The 6,000-nt window shown below is 38.4% G+C and overlaps 1 protein-coding gene across 10 annotated transcripts in view; it reads left to right on the top strand.

Moving 5' to 3' along the window:
* Positions 1 to 6,000, top strand: part of LOC112693404 (potassium voltage-gated channel protein Shaker) — a 169,012-nt gene that overhangs the window by 125,842 nt on the left and 37,170 nt on the right. The gene's annotated exons all lie outside the window — the stretch shown is intronic.

Genomic DNA, 6,000 nt, shown 5'->3' with positions numbered 1-6,000 from the left:
CGCGACCCCGGCCACTACTCGTCCGCCGCGCCCCGTGGCCGGCCGTCGTGAGCCGCCGCCGCGGTCCACGGCCGCTCGCACCACCCACGTGGGCACCGGTCACTGCCGCGTCTGATGCTGCTGACGGGCCGAACATCCCAACGGGACCAACATTTCCCGGATCGAGTTCGTTGAGAAATGGGGGCTGACCCCTGTCCTCAAACCGAGACAGGACCCACGCCCCCGGGGTGCCAGCTTGGTAGACGGTGACGATGCCGGAAAGTACGTCCATCCGTTGTACATTCATAATAGACATCGTAGTCGAAACATACTAATGCGTGCGTGGCAACGTGTAGGCGCGATCCCAACATCGAATCGAACCTAATTGGTGACGAACCGGTAGACAAACCACACCCGTCCCTTGCAGTGTACAGCGCGATGCGCGGAGCGTGACGCGCGGATCCGACGGGGAATCCTCACGTGAAACCGTCCGCGTCGCATCGCTGGAGCACGTTCCCCAGGACCATAGCGGAAAAACGCTCTCTTAAAACTCCCCTCGGACCCGTCGGTCCCCCTCCCCACCGTGCGAATCTCTCTCGCCGTCCGAGCTCCGTCTAAACCTCCTCTCGGTTCGATTCGACCGAGAATCGGATCCACCACGATTAATTGAACATCGTGTTCCGTCACGTGTTTTGAAAACGAAAAACAGAAGAGAAAAACCGCGCACTATTCCTTCGGCGATAAATCAACCGCGCCCGCATTTTTCTCTTAGCCAGCCGAACCGAACCCGCCCACCGTGTGTTAGCGCCGCGGAAAGAGGGCGTAGGCCGGAGCAGCGAATGCGTTCCGTACGGCGGCGCGCGAATTTCAGACCTCGTCGCGAAAAGGCCCGGTGACGGATCGGTATAATCGCGTTGTTGTACCTGTATTTGATTTCGAAACGTTTTCACCGAGCGGCCACTGGTCCGTCAGCCACGACCACCGTGACGTGGGCACCGATTGTTGCGGATTTCACCCGTTCAATGTCGCATGTCGTCCCGTCCCCATCCCGCAATAAATAATAACATCGCCCCCGTCGGTCGTGGGGTCGCCGGTCGTCCGTGACCGTTTGAAACCGTATGTCCGTCGCGCGTTCAGTCGTTCTCGTTCATCACCCGTTCTGTTATTATCCGTTATCGAATCGGTTTCGAAAACATCGATAAACGTGTTTAGCGATCGTACATTATGTGATGTCGAAAAAGAATTACCGTCTTCGTCGTCTCTTGCCTCCGTCCATACATCTGATCGAATCTCGGACGCGTGTAACAGGTTAATTACGTGATGTAATTCTGTCACATTTGGCATTTTAATCGTATTCGGTTAGCCTGTAATAGTATCTCAAACGTTGTTGAAAAACTGTACACAGAAATGTTTGCTCTGTCAACAAAACGAATCGAATGTTGTTCACACATCACGAGTTGCGATATCGTGGATACGATTATGTGTTTAACCGTGTGTTGCAAATTCGCGAATTTATAAAACCATGTAATAGTCGTCACTGTAATGACTTTCTTAATTAATTATTTAACCGTTTTATTGAAGCATGGTTTTTCCAATATTTTTAATTGTAATTTAGTTTTCTAATCGCAAAGAAAAAAAAAAATATTACTTAAAAACCATGAATAACGTATGATGTGTAATAAATCGATTTAAAAGTAATGAATAATATTAAGAATAAAGCGAATATTTTATGTTTGTTCTTATTCGAAAATCACTTTTTAAAAATATGAATACGTATTCATCGTTAAGATTATAAATTATAATGAACTTTTTACGCACGAACCAATACATTATTTTAATTGAGTTTTGGCTGTGATCGTGACGTTACACGTTATTATTTTTTTTTCGTCGTTGATACATACGTATGTTTCCGATTTAGATTCTTTATAAGTAATTTAACATGGTTAAAATGTTATATTATGAATTCATAAACTAAGAAAAAAAAAACTCCGGAATTAATGGCATACGCGACCATCTGAATATTATCGTCGAATGATACTCTCGAGTTTAATTATGTATTGATTTTTCGGAAAGATATATTTATTTTTTGTATTGCTGAAATACATGTTTTAATCATATTGCGTGATTCTTGGAAATAGTTGCATTTGTCTAACCTAACCTTATTGTATGATATATTTAACACGTTATTCAAAAAAATTATAAAATTTTGTTGTATTTTTTCGTGAACATTTATGCAGATATTAATAATAATGATAGTAGTATAAATAAAATAACGTCAAGCGAAATACATAACAGATGAATTAATAATTTGTGGAACAATACTCGTACATTACAATGTCATGTTATTAATTTATTATATTGTTTTTTGTACGACGGTCGCCCAAAATATACATAAATTTGAAAATCAGAAAGTGGTTTCAAGGATTTGGCAAGCATCCGGTCCAAAAACGTTGAACAATTTCGATGGGACTTGGAACAATTTATTGCATAGAATCCTCGTCACCCGTACATACATCTAACCGATCCGATCCCGTATGTTTTTCCATTAGGGTAAACAAAAACGTTATACAACAGAACTTGCCTTTCACTTTTTTTGGCACACTCAAGTCTTAGAAAAATTCTGTTCGGCCAACATTTTTAGAAAGGTTACAACCGTTTTAAGAACTGGCTCATATTTTATACGTATGTGAGCATTATTTCTGTTTCTATATTTTTCCACGCTTTCACGTCTTTCCTCCAACGCCTCCCCCTCCGACCATATGAACCGTTATTTTTTTTCCTCATTGATTTATAATATACGCGTGTTCGGTGTTGTCGTTGTTCTCCATGCTCTCGATTTCATCGAAATCTACTTCAGTCGAGACGTATTTCAATCAGGACCGTCGAAAACGATAACGATATATAATACGTCTACGCATTCATTTCAAATGAAAATATCGGGTTAAGGGTGGTGCACGTATGTACGTAAGTACGCGTTTTCATTATTCCAAAATTGATCTCCTCGAACGTCATGAATAACAATATTATAATTAAGACCAGACGCGCAGGGGTCGCAGCGCACAATACACTACTACTACTATTATTACCAATACTAATACCACTACTACTACTACTACAACTATTACTACTGCTACTGTTGCATACACGCTCGTCGAGTTGTTGTACTCCTGCGTGGTATCGCGCTCGTGTTCGATGGTGGATTCGCAGGACTAATCATGGCGAAATTCAAATTCCATACTTCACGAATAACCCATTTTGTGTGAACTACGCGTTCGTTTGGTCTACGCGCTTGCTTTTGTACCACGAGTGTGTACAAATCCATCATCACGCTCGTTTCCGTCTCGGCACGCTAATGCGTTCCGTAAAGATTCGCCGGCGAAAAGTTATGGTTAGCGTTTCGCGAAAAGTGCGCACTTTCCAGTGTCATATTGCAGCAAACCGCTATCAAAAGGGCGCGGTGGACTTGATATACTATATACATATATTATTATTAATCATGTACAATTCAAGTCACGGTAATGTAATTTATATTCTGTAATGCATTCATTTGTACAGTATCATATAAATCCGAAATCGAATTAAGCGCCGTGTGACTGAAATATAAAGTAACACCCATGTAATAAACATGTCAACGACTGTTTAAAGGTTACATGTTTTTAATTTCGAAGTATTTGTTGATGAAACGCAATTATTCAAATGACGTTACTGCGTCCCGTGACCATAAATATGATATTCAGTTGTTTAATTAAAAAAATAAACTTGTATAAACTTTAGGCAAAAATCTTATATATTGTGTATAATACATGACCTTTATTTCAAAAGAAACAGATTTCATAGAAGCGGTTGAAAATTTTTTTCTTAAAAAGCTGTACAATCGTAAAAAGTTTAATTCACTTAGTATGTTCTAGAAATATAATATACGGAATAAGTTAGAATAAATTTCCTTTACGATATGCATAAAAAGATAATCTACCTACGCGAACAATAAAACACTAACCATTCTTATATAAGCTATACATTTCTCACAACACGTACGATTACTGAAATCAAACTATTCAGTAGGAATAACTGATATACTGCACGTTAATAACAATTAGCTCAGTGGTAAATGCTCGAGTGCTAACATTTAAATCAATACTCGGTAAAATACAAAAGAAAAATTTGTCATGTTCATGATTGAATTATTCATTTATAGTTTGTACATATAAATAAATAAAATTAATACGTGTTTTTTAAATATTGCATTGAGTATAATTTGTTCTTTACGAAAATAAACGATACGAATTTTAATTATACTAAATAAGTATACACATTATTTTCAACACACAAATACGCACACTTGTAGACAAATCGTGAGTACAATATTCAAATTCAAACTTGAAAATGTAAGCAACGTAATAATTACACACCAAAAATTGATATTGATAAAAATCAAAATAATATTATTGTAGTAGCATATTAATATTAGTTTTCAGGTATTGTACTTGGTGTAGAAATTTTTGGCCATACATCTATAAGATACAATGTTTGAATTTCAGTGTTTTGAAATGCTTTAATCGCTTGTAAAAGAAAAATAATGACGCCCTAGCAGAAAATAATCAATAAGTAACGTTACGAACTGAACTACGATAAAATTGTATACATTTTTCTATTTAATAAATTTAAGAAAATAATAATAATAATAATAATAATAATGTAAAAAGAATACGTTCGATGTATCGGGTAACATACAGCGGTATATTGTTTCAAAAACGTGTTGTAAAGTATAAGTATGAAGCGGACACATTATTATTAGTTTTTCAGAATATAAATAAAGAATAATTATAATGAAAAAAAAAGTTGATTCGAACAAAAGTCTAAAATACACGAGTAGAATTGTACGTATACGATTCTTTGTGAGTTTTTGGTTTTTTTTCACCGTCGTTGTAAATAAAAGAAGGGTGGTTTTTATTATTTCGACTATACACAACAATTCGCGTTATGCACAAGCACAAACACTCTCTCATATACACACACACACACACATACACACTTTACTCCAGGACATAGCTTCGATAATCAGTTGGGTCGCGGTGGTGGTTTATGGGTTTTGTCGCCGCGCTGTCTGGTCCGAAGTGGTAACCATGGTTACCGCAGTCATACCTCTGATATATTTGTTCAGTGGTAACCAAAATAATCGAGAAATATTCGCAAAAACGTACTTATTACACGGTATGGGTTGGTTATACTTAATTCGGTATACGCACACATATCAATGTAACACGTACCGTGTATGCGTATGTTTTTCATATTTTATTTTGCCTAAAAACGTATATTATACTACATGTGGATTTTTACATTTATATGTGGATACGAATATTATACGTGCGATTCGTCCGCTCCCGCCGTCGTCGTTAAAATTTGTTTCGGGATAAATTGTTTTTCTTCTATCTCTCTCTCTCTCTCTCTCTCTCTCTCTCTCTCACTCTCTTTATCTCTTCCTCTTTGTTTTCGTCCACGCACATTAACGGTGGAACATAAGTAGGCGAGTAAGCGATTTTTCCAGTGCGTTTTCCCGCGGCCTTCGCCGTCGGCCTGAAGGGCTGATTAATGAGGACAAGTATACGATAAGCGAAAGTAACTTGAAAACGCTGATCGCAGCGAATTTCGACGAGAACTTCGGTTTCTAGTAATAATGTTGCGGGCTGACGAAAATATGTAACTGAATTTACAAGTACATAATTTATATTCGAAAACACGTAATAAATATCCGGTATTATCGTGCGAGCGGTATTTTATTTTATTTTTTCGTCCATCTGTACCGAACGTGCGGACGTAGGTGTATTCGAATTTTTTTTTTATACGAAATAGTTTTTTTCACTTCGTAAAAACGTATACGTCCGTGCGTTCGTGTATTGAATACTACACTCGGATAGCTGCATGACGTATTATGTAAGCCGTCGAAAACGTCACTGGCCGGCGCTGTGTGCGGACGATTTTGACAAAACGCACGTGCACAGTAGGTATACGACCTGGGTAAAT

The sequence above is a fragment of the Sipha flava genome, unplaced genomic scaffold (assembly GCF_003268045.1).
Source record: "Sipha flava isolate LNK unplaced genomic scaffold, YSA_version1 86_pilon_pilon, whole genome shotgun sequence".
Lineage (NCBI taxonomy): Eukaryota > Metazoa > Arthropoda > Insecta > Hemiptera > Aphididae > Sipha > Sipha flava.
This window is presented reverse-complemented; position numbering and strand designations above follow the sequence as displayed.